Consider the following 16,363-nt stretch of genomic DNA (forward strand, 5'->3'; position numbering starts at 1 on the left):
ATTGGCAAAGAATGGGCTGGTAAAACCAGCAGAGACAGCTGATCTGAACAGGGGAGAGCTCTTGGACCCCAGACCGACAGCGGGGAGGCCAGCATGGGACTGATCTGGATGCCCCGAATGTGAGTGTCAGTGAGAAGGCCTGGGCAACCTATGGGGCCCTGAGCAGTGGATCAGTGTCTATCCCTGGAATACAAACAGTCATCGTGTGCCCATAGTAAAAAGAGGGATGCTCTCTCAGCCTGGACTCTTAGGGGAGTGCCTGGACCCTACCCTGTGTGAAATGACAGACTCTAGATATCCCCTATGTGGAAGGAATTGGCAATAGGGTGGGAGGCTGGGGGGGGGAGAGTGTGGGAGGAGGGGAGGGAGAGGGAACTGAGATTGACATGTAAAACAAGCTATTTAAAATTAAAATAAAAAATGATAAAAAACATGGGAAATGACAAAAGAAATTCCACTGATTTATCTATGCTTTGCCATTATTACTTCCACTTTTACACTTTCAACTGCTCCTTTGTCATTCAGGAAATAGCTAAGAAATAATGAGTGTAGAAATGAGTAACTGACTAAGTGAAATGAGATAAAGACTGAGCTCACTTGTAAAAGCACATGCCTATCATGTGCAAAATCATGTTCAAAGGGAGAACAAATAAATCAGTAAATACGTAAGTAAATATGGAAGAAGTTATACTCATCACAGAGGTTGTTAACGACTGCCTTCAGTGCATTGCACAAATCTGAACTGGATTCCAACCCAACAGCAGGTCCTTTGGCTCTAATGTGAGCAATTTTATTATGTTGCTTCCCAAATAAAGGGATGCCAACCATAGGGATCTCATGATGGATTGCCTCATAGATGCCATTGGCTCCACTATGAGTTACAAAAGCTTTAGTTTTGGGATGATCTAGCCTCAGATGAAAGACAGTAGATACCATGAGAGCACATACAACACAAGCACAGAAAGTGGAAGGACTTTCTGTAAATATGTGTCTTATAACTGCATTCAAATTGCCTTTGTATATCAGAGCAACATGCACCTAAGTTCATGTACAGCACAATGGATGATTGCATAGAAACTATTGCATATGACCCAGGACTTAGAAAAAGAAAACCTGATTATCAATTGAACCCACATAAATCATTTAATAGATAAAAGAAAGCAATGTTTAAAAAAAGTCCAATTACATATCAGAACTTGTTCTCCTACAGAAAGATTGTACCCACTCAGTCTTGCATGAGACTGTTTACGGGAATCAGGAGGTTATGTGCCTTACAGGAAGGTATGAACACTTTGATAAAGACTGAATCTTTAACCATTTATGATAGAGTTGTTAATAATATAACAGAACAAAGAATAATTCTTAATGATATTTGGGAAAACATTACTTCCTTCAGAACAAAAACTGTGATAATTGAACTAGAGAAAAAAAGTTAGACTCTAGTAATTATAGAAAGTTCTCTGTGAGTAGCAGTTGTAATTCAAGTATATATGTTATTTCTGGTCAGAAACGTTACTGTAATAGAAATACATATATATTCTATTCCCATTAAAACTGGAAAGGCATTTAAACTTTGATTTCTGTGAATTTTCTATGACTAAAACTCAGTTGTTTCCTGTTGTGCCATCTATCTCTGAGAGGGTGCCTTTCTCTTGTTATTTCAGTGTCCAGTCTTACCAAGAAGGTCATTCTGGGGAATCCACTTGTAGACACGAGTATTGGGTCCTAATTTTTTTGGTTTCTTGCCCTCAAATCTCCACAGCAACTGTTAATTGTAAGAATATGCTGTATTACAGGGTTCAGGTTTTAAAATGTTGTATTTAAAATTTAGAGACCGTATGACTAAATACCCTTTAGAGGGCAGATGAGGAAACTGAACAGAAATTGTATAGTGAGAATTATAAAAAGACTGTGACAAACAGTATATTTCCTAAGTTTGTTTTCATATTTATTCAGGTTGAATGTATTCATGATTTCCCAAACAATAGTTAGACAAATGAGATAATTAATGTTTAGTGGTTATAGTTAAGATATTGTTTTGTTACCAAAAATTCTATTGTAATGAAGAGTAACAAATTACCAATGATCTGTATTTTGCATATATTTATTATAATAGCTATGATAAAGGAACTAGCTTTACATGAGATGTCTAACCTTGCTGCATCTGAAAACATTCAATGTATGGTTAATGCTATTATATTAGTGCAGTTATTAAGTAAAATTTACCTCTTCCCTGAAATATCATTAGCATGTACAGAGGCCTCAGATATTCTTAAAGAGCAAATGACTTGGCTGAATACTTTTGTTCTCTGTATTACTAGCACTGTTTCCACAACACCATAGTTACATATATATAAACTAGTTAATGCAACTTTGAGAATAATATTTTTATCTCTCATATAACTAAGTTTCTGTAAATAAATCTTCTAAGACTTTACAGACTGAGTATATAGTAGGATCCCATAGGGACATTCAATCTCACCTTTGGTGGAATTTGTGCAAGGGCTGATGTAATTGCCATGGCCTTTTCTTCCATCTTGTTGTTGATCAATGACCCCAGAGAAATCACCACAATACCATGCTCTCCAGAACTCTGGACAAAGTCTTCTATTTCATTTGAAGACAGAGTTTGTTTCAGCATCAGATAAAAATAGCATAGAAAGGACTATGCTATGAAAATATTGTGAATAAAGTCAAGTATAACTAGGATTTAGTAGAGGCATATCAAAGGTAAAAGACTCATAACACAAAATTTTCCTTCGTAGATACTTTGTAGTGTTAACTATATTCATATATTTGTGCAACAAGAAATGAGAAAAGGTAAAACTTTAGACACAACATTTATCATAGATGGAATTTGAAAAATTAAAATATCAATATATATTCATCTTTTACTCTATGAAATATGTGACTTTCGAAGTGTGTTCTGACAAGTCCTGCCCCTTTAGGGAAGTGCCTCTATGTAGGAGTGTGCAGTTTTTGAAAGGATGCATATGGAACAGTAAAAGTTGACACATAGTCATCCAAATCAACTGAGTCAATCCTGGCTATCAGTGAGGCAACAGATGTCACCATTAGGTCACCATCACCTACCTACAAGTCTACCCGTCCACCATGCTGCCAGGAGACTTCTTGGTGCTCTGAGACCACAACCCCAGGTAGGGTACTCAGAAGACATTTTCCTTCATACCCATCAACCACCTCACCTATCATGACATCCAGGAATTTTAACAGATTCTGTACTCCTAACCCCAGGTAGAGACGAGCAATCTACCCTACACCGTACCATCTATACCAGAAGAAAGTATAACATCCTGTACTCTGACTTCCAATAGCATTACCCATGCACCTGTGACCTAAACACCTAATAAATAAGGGTTATCCTTAGAATCCAGTGAGCCATTTCACAGAGTCCTTAAAATCATCAGTAAGAATCTTTTAACTCCATGAATAATTTGTTTCCGGACTGAAAAGTTATACTAATCCCTGGCTGAGCTGAAACCACTTCAGATGCACCATCCATATTTGGGCAGCTGAAATTAGACCTGAGTGCATCCCATTAGGTGGATAGGAAGGTGAGAGTGAATCTGTGAGTAGATGGTAGAGGCAGGTGAGTATGACCAAAGTAAAGTGTATGAAAATTCAAAGGAATAATAAAAATATTATTCTAAAACTATGATTTTATTCTTTATAATTAATTTATATGTCCTACCATTCTTAAATCAATGTTGCCAAGGACTGTTATGCAAAACAATTTTAGCACTGTATATATAGATATACAAGTTATTTCATCTAAACTCCTGCTTAGCTCATTTAGTGTTATAAGAGATTCTCTCATACAATTATAAAGGTATGATATGCTTACATATAATTTCTATGATAACTTATAAAGTTGTATATAATTAGAATAGTTTCAGTGTTTACTTAACAATAACTAATGTACACAGTGGCTGCAAATTCTGATTACTTTGTATGGATTTCAATGAACAGACTAGGTAGTGATAGAGATACCCATTGTTACAACCCATCATTCAAACTCTGTCTTGAATTATGCTTTGGAAAGGGAAGGCAATCATCTGACCATTTGAAAATTACTAAGTAGCAAATATTTGTGGAGAAAGAAGAAATATTAAACACAGAATAAGACTCCACAATGGCTGACAAGGAATCTAACATAATAACAGTATTGTTACTATTGACTTAGATTGTGATTCATTGTTTTGTCTACTTTCCCCACTTTTTCTCAATGATAATAACACTGTAAGCTTCCCATTTTTGGAAGTGAAAAACACCCCAGGTAACAGAATATTTCCTGCAAAAACTTCTATAATATGGAGTCAACATTTGGATTTTAAAAGTTGTTGTGGAAAAAAAAGAGTGTAATGAATGAAAATTATATGAGAAGTAGGGAAGAAATAAGTAACTTAGTATTCTAACACCAAATTCACTATGACATCAAAGATTACAATAAAAAGACACTTGTTCTTAAGGGAGGTAATGATTTCCTTTTACAGAACAATTTACAAGATTCTAATACTTTATTATTTAGATTGTATTTCACATTTGAGAACAGTTAGATAACTATGTGTAGGCAATTAGCTTCATGCAGCTCACATCAATGTTTCAGGAATAAAATATTAATGTAAACATAAATTATTAATATACTTCTCATATTGTATGAGTGAATTCTGAACATAAGGATATATTTATGTATATATGCTAACTTCTCATGGAAACCAATGCTCAAAGAATGATCTATTATAGTCTTGCCTCACACAGAGCCATCACTTTAGAAAAATTTGATTAATAGAAGCAGTTGTGAAAGGTATTATACTTTAATTACAGTAGTTAAATTTCTAAAATAAAAAGTCTTTCTGCTATATTCAACAATAAAACGAGTATACTCTTTAAAAAAAGTTGTTGTGGATTGTCTTCATAATTTAAATTGAAGAATATTATTTGGTTTCGTTAAATAAAGGGATATAATTCTTTCTTTCCTTTTAATTTTTAACTTAAGTTAAAAACAATCTTGTTTTACATACCAATATCAGTTCCTCTCCCTCCAGTTCTCCCTTTCCCCTCAATATCTCCCCATTCCACTCCCCTTCTACTCTTTATAGACGGTAAGGATTTCCATGGGGGATCATCAAAGCTGTTACATCAACAATGGATATAATTCTATTTCCAGGAAGATTTCTTTTATAGAATAATTTAGTGATTTTCTTTACTGAAAATAAGAAGAATTACTACATTTTCAATTGCAGTGCTTATTTTTCTCTGTGGTCATTTTCCTAGGTAACTGTGATATCAAGAGCCACACTACTCAAGAGAGCTTTAGTACAATGGTTCTGAACCTCGTTTCAGATCACCTAAGAGTATCAGAAAACACATCATTCCGAGTCACTACTCTTCCATCATCTCCAGACAGGTCTGCCCAAATGGAAATATGCTCACACATGAGTACTTGGAACAGTATTAAAGGGTCTCAGCCTTTGGAAGGTTGAGAACCACTGGCTCCTGTAGGCTTGGCATAAAAGTTTAAAAATATACATCTATAACATAAATCTTCCAATTTCTATCCTATGGAACAAAACTGAGATCTCACATGAGGAATGCTTTACATGGTAGAGTGAAACAGGAAATTTTAGTTTTGCTCAAAGTACTACTGAGATCATTCATAGTATTGTGGAATGCATTTTCATTGGTGCTAAAATACCAGTGAAGAACTTTCCATTTTCTTGTTATTGTCTAGATGTGTTCATTTACTTTTAAACGATCTATAATGTATTAGTTGTATGGATATATTTGAAAATATCACCTTAATATTGTGGCATATGTTTTTCTATTGCGCAAGAAAAGTGTCTTTACATATATTAGATAATTATACCATTAATAAACATAATAATTTGAAGATAAATTACTTCCCTCAGGCTCAGTGCTGAGGGTTTGGTATCTAGATAATTGCACGGCCTTGGAACTTTCTGAAAATTGTAAGAGGAAAGCCTAAGTAGACAAAATATGTAATTGTAGGCATATCTTGGGGGCAGTACATTGCTCAACCCCAACTCTACTTCCTGTCTTCTGTGGAATAAGTCAAAACATTCTGTAATGTTTGTGGTTCTAACTTCTGGTAGCATTGAAATCCTCCCTTTAAAAACAATTTTAATGAAGTATAAACTTTTATCTTTGCTAAGGAGCTTTAAGATGGGGATGATGGCAGAAGTCATGCTTATGCTGTCCACCCACACTTCAACACTAATTTGGGGTATCCTAACTAAAGTTTTTTAATAATGAGTGATATACTCTGATATGATGAATTTCACCGATTTTGTCTTGCTCACTGTTCTTTATACTTTTAAGGTTTCTCTTGTTGTTCACTAAATGTAGAAATTCAGAAATATGTGACCCTGTAAAAATTTATCCTTTTCTTTGGCAGTATCAATACCTTACTTCCTATATCTTTTTCACTGAGAGACTTGGCAGAATGATGTAGAACCATGTCCATTGAAAATTAAACCAAACAAAAGGAACAAAAAGGCATTTATTTACCTTGGGCAAGGGTTTGCCAGGTTTACAGTGATGTCAACATTAGGTAAGGCTGGGCAAGGAAACTCCAAATCCCAGTAGGACCTAATAAGCCACATTTCTGTTTCTTCATCATTTCAGCTAATGTAGTATGTCTTCCTAGATGGAGAAAACGAGGTGGTCAGGAAGGGGAGAAGATGATGGCAAGGTTGTCTTCAGAATATACCAAGATTTCCTGAAAAGTATTTGAATGATTGCTCAATTATGTATAAAATGTGTGTTATAAACACTACATTTATTCAAGTAAAATGTAATTTATGTACATAATTTATATGTGGCTTACATAATAACACTTGTGTTGTAAGCAAACTGACAAGAAATTCTATTTCCATAGCAAACTCAGTAAATAACCATCATAAAGACTCATTAAGATAAGTCTCCCCTAGGCAGTCTATGAGGCTTCTGGTAGTGTACCAGTATTTATCCCTAGTGTATGAATGGATTTGGGAGCCCATTCCACATAGATGGATACTTTCTCAGTCTAGACACATGGGGGAGGAACTAGGCCCTGCCCAAATGATGTGACAGACTTTAATTAACCCCCCATTAAAGGCCTCACCCTCCCTGGGGAGCAGGAGAGGGATGAGTTGGGAGGTCAGTGGGGGGCATGAGAGAATGGGAGGGAGAGGGTACTGGGACTGACATGTAAAATAATACTGTTTCTAATTTAAATTAAAAAAGATAAGCTTCCATATAATTAAGGCTGCACTTCCTTCCTCCTTAAAGATTTGAATGCATTAAGTAAATATTCAAAAAACACTAAAACTCCAGACAGAATATGCTGACCACACAACTTGCTCCAGCAGTTCTTATCCTATTTCTAAAATATCAGCAACCTCTCCCTGTTCCTTGTCTTTCCAAGTGTTTTCTGAATTTGATGCCTGACTGAATTAATGATCTCCAATTATACTTCTGCTTTATAGTAAGAACTTAATAGTTCTTAATATACTTCTCTTTTTATCAAGAAATTAATAGTATTTATTTATTATATAAAATAGTATACCTTGAATATGTGCAGAAATTATGAGAATAGAAATTTATATTCACCATTATTGGGGGCTATTTTTTTAATGGAGAAACTTGACCTTAAAAAAATGACAAGCAAATCCATGTGCATCCATGGTTTAGAAGATTTAATACCCTGAGATGGTTACACAGAAGGAACTTGTGAAGGAATACAATCACCAGGAAGTTCAAATTACATTCTTTGAGTCTGTGATTAAACAGACTATCCCATAGCAAGGAGTAAATACTTCAGAACACATATAAAATTCTTATATAAAGAAAATATTATCTACATAAGATCATCATTAGATAATAAATTCATGTAATTCCCTGTTCTACATTGTTAAGCATATTTTCTTAATACATGAGAAAAATGTGTAAAATGTGTAGGTAAACTTTGATTAATCACATGACCTTCCTGAATGTTCTGAATCAATTGTGTACTAAATGAGTCATCTTACCAATGATACCTGACTGACCACTGTTTGTGAAAATGTAATATTAAAATATATTTATCAATTACACCTTTAAAAGGCATATATATCTTATTTTAGATACGTATCTAGAGATAAAAATATTAACTTACCCAAAATTTCAGTGTAAAACAGATCCCATTTCTTCTCAGTAAATGTCTGGAACCAAAAGTCAAAATAAAGCATGCACATAGTTTCTACGCTCTCCAAGAATGTCATTTGACCACTTAATCCTGACAAAATAATAGGTATATAAGAGCGAGGGAAGAGAAGTCTGCCACTGTACTTTTCAATTGTGTAGCCAGGAAAATAGCAAATGCTGTACACAAAGGATATGGGGAGTAACTCAGCTATCAGCTCACAACAGGGTCCATTTGGATCTGAAAGAAGGACACCAAACTTCAGTTCTTTCAGTTTTGTCATAAGTGGTTTGTTCAAAACAGCTTCTTTTCAATGATTAAGCCACAGATCAGACTATTTACTATACTCTTCATCCAGTGATGGAAAATATCCCAAGCATGTATCTCATGTGTATTTCATTCATCCAGCCAATGACCCACTGTGTGTAAAAAATTTCCAGGTCATCTTTACTGACAGATGTAGGAAAGCTTCAAACTTTAGGCCAGGTGATTTGGGGGGATCAAGAAAGATGGAAGCTGAAGGTTTGAGAACTGTTACCTAATGACCCCTTTGTGCAAGTTCATCCAGTATTGTCTTTAGATTCATCCAATGACTGAATTCCATTGACCACACCAACACCTTCCCACAATCCTCAGGTCTGAAGCAGCAATTCATCTGCAGGAACAGCAGAAGAGACATGCACTTCACAGGCATCCTGGGAAATTACAAAGTTTTTGTTCATGTAATATTCTCCTTAGATACAACATGGATATTTATCTCTTCATGTGGAAATTAAATTGTAAGTTAAAATATAACTTGGGTTGAGCAATGTTGATATAGTAAATGATTAGTCATAGTACATTGACTGAAGTTACACATTAAATTAGTTAATGCCTATATTAGTGTGTTTAATGAATGCATTGTGATGAAGTGTGTTCACTTACTGTTGTGTGGGAAACTTCTTTTCTGAGAAGATACAACACAGGCAAGCACATATGTATCTGTTCATGCCAGAAAAGCAGTCCACAAGACATCATAGTCATGACTGCACCAAAGTCCAACTTGCAGAACCAGTGAGTATCATGAGAGGTTTTCAGAGATGGTAATTATTAAAAAGAGGCAAATATAATGTGCAATAATTGTCCTCAAAATGAGATAAAAGTACAATTGCAAGTCAAACAGTAAGTTAGGGAGAAAAATCATTTCTGACCTAGAATATAAGTAACTTGAAACAAAAAAGGAAATTTGACAAAGTTATAAAAACTGAGTACATGTTGAACATTAAATGTACAAATATTGCCATTATGGATGACACAAAATTGACAGATTAAAAAAATAGTTCCATACAATAACTTCTGGAAATATTCCAGAACATTCTGTCAAACAAGTTTAAAAAATATCCTGTATGTTGCATCAAAATAACCAGCTATTTTGTTGTGATTATCTTGTTGTCAAAGTCCAAAACAAAAAGATAATCCTGAAATGAGTGTGCAGAAATTATTAATGCTTTATGTGGAGTTCTAGTAGACTAAGGAAAGAATTCTAAACAAATATTTTAGATAATGTCACACAATGAAATATATTTAAAATTCTGAAAGGAAGGAAAAAGTTAAGACAACATATCCAGCCAAACATTAGAATTCAAGGAGCGATGAAAGTTTCTGAAACAAGTAATACTGAAGGCAGTTATTACCATCAAGATGGTTATATATCTCATGAGTCCTACACTTGAGGAAACTTACATAAAATACAATCACAAAAGTAATATAAAACAGAATGTAATAGTGGAACAAACACACAAAGAAAATGGAAAAGAACCACAGAAAATGAACAAATCACCAATATGGAAAACAAGAAAAGGAGCAAACATATACAAGACAACAAACAAATGAACAACATAACAGGTATATGTGCTTATTTATATACAAATGACCACACTATGAAAAACAGATAAATCCTCTAGTGACTTTTCATTGTTTATATATAATATACATTTTATATATAATGTAACATAAAAGTATAAAATGGGTGTGAATGTGTAAGGAAAATACAAATGGATATAAATAGTACTGGAGTAAGTCTCTGAGAAAAAGGAAGGCAGATTTGCCAGGAAACACTGAAGAAGTTAGATATACAGGAGAGAGCAGAGGCAAATGATCCATGTCACAGAATGTGGATTAGTAGAAACTGGTTAATTTAAGTTATAAGAGCTAGTTGGGAAAAAGCCTAAGATAAGGGCAAGATTTCATAGTTAATAATAAATCTCTGTGCCATTATTTGCAGCCTGGCGGTCTCAACAAGAAACTATTATCATAGCCTTAGAATAAATTGTGTACAACATTTTTTCTTTAAAAAATAAATTAATAAAGTTAAAGGGAATTAGTGTATTCTTATTTGAGAAAAAACTGTAAATATGACTTTTACAATTTTTTATTACAAACATATTTTTAAAATTTAGTGACATATATAATAAAACAACATTTTCTATTGCCTGAACAGAATTATCATTGTTATTGGTAAAAATTATTCCAAGTGTTTTATATCTACTCCTTTTGTCAGGGCATATTCAGTAATCTCCACTTCCTTGTTTACTTTTCCATTTACTTGCAGCTGAGCGGTCCATCCGGGTTTGTACTTCTTTGATTCCCTTCAATTTCTACTTCTATAAAGTCCCATTCACTACGTTGACAGGAGTGGGTTCATTTTATTTTGAAATCTCTCTCTCCTACTTATATAGTTTAAATAAAAACTGCCTTGCCAATGTACAAAGAGGTCATGTTCTCCTTTTCTTTCACAGACTTTGCTAGTCAATTTTAGTAAAACGACAGTGCTTCTAAAAAAGCTCTACAAAGCTTCAGGCTTAATTCTCTTCTGCATTAAACAGACTGATGACTCAGTGAATGTCCTTATATTTAGGACTGCAACATCCATAAGTCAGCAGTAAATTGTCTAAGGAAATTTTATTAGAATTGTTTAGTTATTAATGTTTATATAGATTGAAACTCTGTAGGTACATCAAATATCCCAAAGTCTTCTAAAAACCAGAGGATTATCATGCCAAAACTGATACACAGTGCTTTGTTAAATAAAAGATTGTCCTATCACACACAACCATCGATCACATACTAGGTCTTAGTGAACTAACAAGTACCTTACTTGCATTAGTGGTTCACTCTGAGTCATCAATAACGTATCTGTTGGTATCATAGTAAGAAAAGTAAGAAAAGCACTTCCCCTTGGAGTCATTTAACCAAGAGTAAGTCTAGATTCAAATACTTTTCTCCATGCTCCCCATCTCCAGTCCTTTGTTGCATGAGTCTTAATCTGTGCCTACCAGAAGGCTGTTTCTGCCTCTATGTCTGTGTGTCTTCATTAAACAGTATAGAAAACACCACATGGGGGAAGAATGGAATACGTTACAGAAACGTTTTCGGAGTTTTACAAGGAGTTAAATCACTGTCTTCAATTAATCTCAACTTACTGAGAAAGCAAAGTGCACTACAAACATAATTATTTATCAACCAACATCCACACTTAGTTTCTTTCAATCTTTATGGTGGGTTTTAGGAAGTTGCTTTCAACTGCTGTTTCCAGAAAATGATAGACATGCATTGTCCGGGTTTGGTAGAAGCCATGTTGTCACCCTGGGCAGCTGTGCACTGGTGTGTTGCAAATGGAACTTCTTAGAAGGCAAGAGCCTTTGGAGAATCCCATCCATTAGTTGAGGACCTATGGATACAATACTGCAAACTCCTGCACTAATCTTAGGGAGCTCATGAACTTCAGGCTTCTCTAACTTTTGCTATGCTTAATGCTATGAAAACTCTTAGTTTTGCCTTGTTAGTCTGGGTTTTCTAGGAACAAAAGCATTTACATAAAAGCCAAATTTCTCTGATGTGTTACAGAAACAAGTTTCTCCAGTCATCCCTGACTGCCTTTGCAGGAGGAACTCACTAAGGTTAATGATTACTGTTTATTCAATATTGAAAATAGATAAATATATTCAAAAGAACTTAAGAATCAGAAAAAATGGTTTCTTAAAAGATGACATTAAAAACTTTATAGGGACACAGAAGGAAAAAATATAAGATACCTCTTATGGGGAAAAGAGTAGAGATAGGGTGGGGAGCTGGGGGGACTAGGGATGTGTGGGAGGAGGGTAGGGATGTGGAGTTGTGATTGACATGTGAAGCAAGCTTGTTTCTAATTTTTAAAATGTAATAAAATTTATAAAAGGACATGAAAAGTCAGACATTTCACTGGCACCAAGACATGAACATTCAGATACTTTTCTAATATCAAAGCATTAATAAAGGAATCTAAAACTCTTAGTTCCTCTCAAAGAAAATTGCATGTGGAAATTGTTAGGAAGAATAAAGAAACTTAATCCTAATAGTTAAAGAGTTAGGCATTAATCTTTATTTTGAGAACTTATAAAGAATAAGAATATAACTGCAATCCACGTACTAAAGGTGATAACAAAGGTGACATACAGATTACTCATACCTGAAAATGATACTCTAGTCATCTCAGTATATTTAGCTAATTTCATATTGTCAAGAATTAACCACAGGACTCAAATCTCTTACTTTGTAACCGCATGTTTGCTGCCAGCTAGGGCATGGTATGAATAAGATGTACCTATCTAGATATAAACATTCAACTTGCTATATAATGATATTAGATAAAGGACAATGACATCAAGGGAGAGGGAAAGATGAAAAGAAGCTAAAATGTTAATTATTCTTGGAAAATGGTTAAAGAGAAATGATTTGAAACAGCTCATGCTTGAATGCATTAGAATTTGTATAAATAAAGATGATCTGAGCAAGTCAAGACCATCAATTTGAAAGACATCTGGTGGTCAGACTCCTCATTTTTCACCGACTTCACATATCCTTCTTGTGGCACAAGAACCCCACTGGAGCTGGACTCTGGCATGGGTTGGTAAATGGAAGAATATGTAATTTAAGAGTATGGTTATTTCTTAGCTAGGATCGTAAATGTTGATTATGTGGGAAATTCAGGGGCAAACAAGGTTGATTGCTATATTGTCCTTTAAATGTCTGGTTGAACAAACAGTTTGAGCACAGGGCTAGCTCAAAATTTTAAATTTTATGTGACCTCAAGGTGTATTATTAACTCGGTTGTGAGGTCCAGCAAAAGTTTCAGTCTCTTAGAATGTAAGGAATATTTCATTACCATTAGCTCCACCCTTCCTTCCTTCCTTCCTTTTTCTTTCTTCTCAAATTTTTGATAAACAATCAGTATTTTAACAGTTTTTTAAAAAATTTATTTGCATTAGTGTTTTGCCTCTGCATATGTTTGTGTGAGGGTGTCAGATCATGGAGTTACAAACAGTTGTTAACTGCCATGTGAGTGCGGTGAATTTAACCTGGGTCAAAAGGCAAGGAAGCCAATGAGTGCCACAGAAGTGAGTATGAATCTAGGGAACTCTACAGGTAGCAGCTGATGCTGTGTGCAAGTGGCCCCAGGTGGTTGGCCCCTTTATGTTGCATTACAAACTCAAACCAGAAGGCAGCTCTGTCTAGTGGCTTCGTAGGCTAAATAAGGAGAATGGCTTATAATCACTTGGCATTCTCTTAATAGAGAAAGAAAATGATATACTTGTCATTATTCAGTGTGAATTAGACAATAAGAGTATATTTGTAGATAATAAAGAGAACTTACATGAAAATTAGAAAGTGTTTTATTCACTCTCAGTTATGGAGGACTTAGTATACAGGCCGCAACTAGAATACAAGGCATAGCAACACTAAAAGAAAATATGGAAAAGCATAACTCTCTCTAAGTTACAGTGTGAACTTGTAAAACCTCAAAAATTAAACAACAAATGAAAATGAGTTTTCTGTCTTTTGGGACTATAAAACTTTAGTTAATCAGTAAGCCTAATTACTCTACCAGCTGTTCAAAGTTCACAATTCAGACAAGGATCTTTGTCTTGTTTTGGTATCAGGATATGAAATGACAAGCCTTAAAAATGTAGAAAGGAATTGGTAAATGTTCCTTATTTTTCTATCTCCTTTTTCTATTTCTCTTCTTCTTTCTGGTTTTGTGAGACAGGGTTTCTCTATGTAAACATGGCTGTCATGGAGCTTACTCTGTAGAACAGGCTGGCCCTGAACTCATATTAATCGGTCTACCTCTGTTTCTTGAGTGCTGGGATCAAAGGTGTAGCTCCTCGTGGCTTGCTCAGTCTGCTTTCTATACAACCCTGGACACTAGCCCAGGGATAGCTCCACCTACAATGAATTGTACCCTCCCCCATTAATTAGCAATTTAAAAAATGCCCTACAGGCTCATCTACATGTCAATTTTATGAGGCATTTTCTTAGTTAAGGCTCCCCCATGTGTCCTCTCCAGGTTGTATCAATTATACATAAAATTAGCCAGCACACCTGGAAGGTATATGAATCTGAAAAATAAGCAGAGAGAGCAAGAGTATGTAATTTCACCACCCACAAAAGGTTCTTCACCACAAAAAGGAGTGCAGAGAAAGCCCACAGAATGCAAGTTGACAGTCAGCAAGCAGTTGATTTGCAGACTGTAAACATATGCACTTACTTAGCTGGGCCAAGGTCACCTGCTATTGTCTCAAGGAATTAAATGAGGCAGTTTGGAAGAGCCACAGCACAACTGAGGTTGGGGCAATTTTATTGAGAACAATCAGACTTTTTATGCTTTTAACACAAACAGAATATAATGGGAATTGCAAGGATCAATACAGTTGCAGTTGCCAGGATACTGCAAAATTTGGAAGACATACAGGGTACACAACATTAATGTCTAAGACCAGTCATTCTATCAAGCCTTCATGCTTCCATGACACTAAACGAACACACAGAGTAACAGAGAGCAGCCTGAACACTTCTTTGTCTGAGGGAGTGCATGGATCTCTGTGAAGCTGAAAACTACTTTGTGTCCTAGGACTTCATCCTAAAGAACCTATAATGTATGCCTCTCAAGGAGAAAAGTAATAATTCTTTCACTCTGTTACACACCCTGTTTCCATATCAGCTGGTTTCAGAAATGGGATTCAATCCCAGTGCACTGGGAAAAAAGGGGGGGTCTAAGATAATTTATTAAATATAGAAATCACTTACAGGGGATGCTGGGAAGTACTGGGCTCTCTGAAGCAAGGCCAGCATCCAGGAGAAAAAAAAAATCTTACTTTCTCTTTCTGCTATGTATCTCTTGCCTATTTCATATCCCTCTGTCCAAGCTCCAAATGGGCATAGCTAAATTCTCCCCTACAAAGAGGACCCTAAGAGTGACATACATGATTCCACCAGAGAAGGGGAAAGGGACAAGATATCCTGAGCAAATCGGGAGCATGGGGGGGGGGAGGGGAGAGGGAGTTAAGAGAAAGAGAAAGGGAGCAGAGGAGGGGAGAGGAGGATATGAGGGAGCAGGAAGCCTGAGTAGGGGGAAGAACAGAGGAGAGCAAGAAAAGAGATACCATACAAGAGGGAGCCATTATAGATTTAAAGAGAAATCTGGCACTAAGGAAATGTCTAGAGATCTACAAGGGTGACCCAAACTTCGAATCTAAGCAATAGTGGAGACACTACCTTGAATACCCTTCCCCTATAATGAGATTGATGACTACCGTATGTGCCATCCTAAAGCAGAAGCAGAGACTCACACCTAAGCACTGAGCCAAACTCCTGGAATCTAGTTACAGAGAGGGAGGAGTGATGAGCAAAGGGGTCAAGGCCAAGCTAGAGAAACCAACAGACACAGCTGACCAGAACAAGAGGGAACTCATGGACTCCAGACTGATATCTGGGATACCAGCATAGTAGCCACCCAGACGCTCTAAACATGGGTGTCAGTTAGGAGACCTGGGGAATCTATGGGGCCTCTGGTAGTGGACCAGTATTTATCCCTATTGTAGGATTGGGCTTTAGGAGCCCCTTTCAAATAGAGGGATACTCTCTCTGCCTAAATACATAGGGGAGGGTCTAGGCCCTGCTCCAAATGATGTGGCAGACTTTGAAGATCTCCCATGGAGGCCTCTCCCTCCCTAGGGAGCAGAAAGGGGATGGGATAGGGCATCTGTGGGGGGCTAGGGAAGGAGGGAAGGGAGAGGGAACTGGGATTAACATGTAAAACAAGAATGATTCTAAATTAAACAAGACACAAAGCCTACCCCCCCA

General features: G+C 35.9%; 1 pseudogene; it reads right to left on the reverse strand.

Annotated features, from left to right (window-relative positions):
• The window catches only part of LOC101842859, a 28,209-nt pseudogene extending 19,317 nt beyond the window's left edge, over positions 1-8,892 (reverse strand).
• Between the last annotated feature and the right edge of the window lie 7,471 nt (positions 8,893-16,363).

The sequence above is a fragment of the Mesocricetus auratus genome, unplaced genomic scaffold (genome assembly GCF_017639785.1).
Source record: "Mesocricetus auratus isolate SY011 unplaced genomic scaffold, BCM_Maur_2.0 Super-Scaffold_100006, whole genome shotgun sequence".
NCBI lineage: Eukaryota > Metazoa > Chordata > Mammalia > Rodentia > Cricetidae > Mesocricetus > Mesocricetus auratus.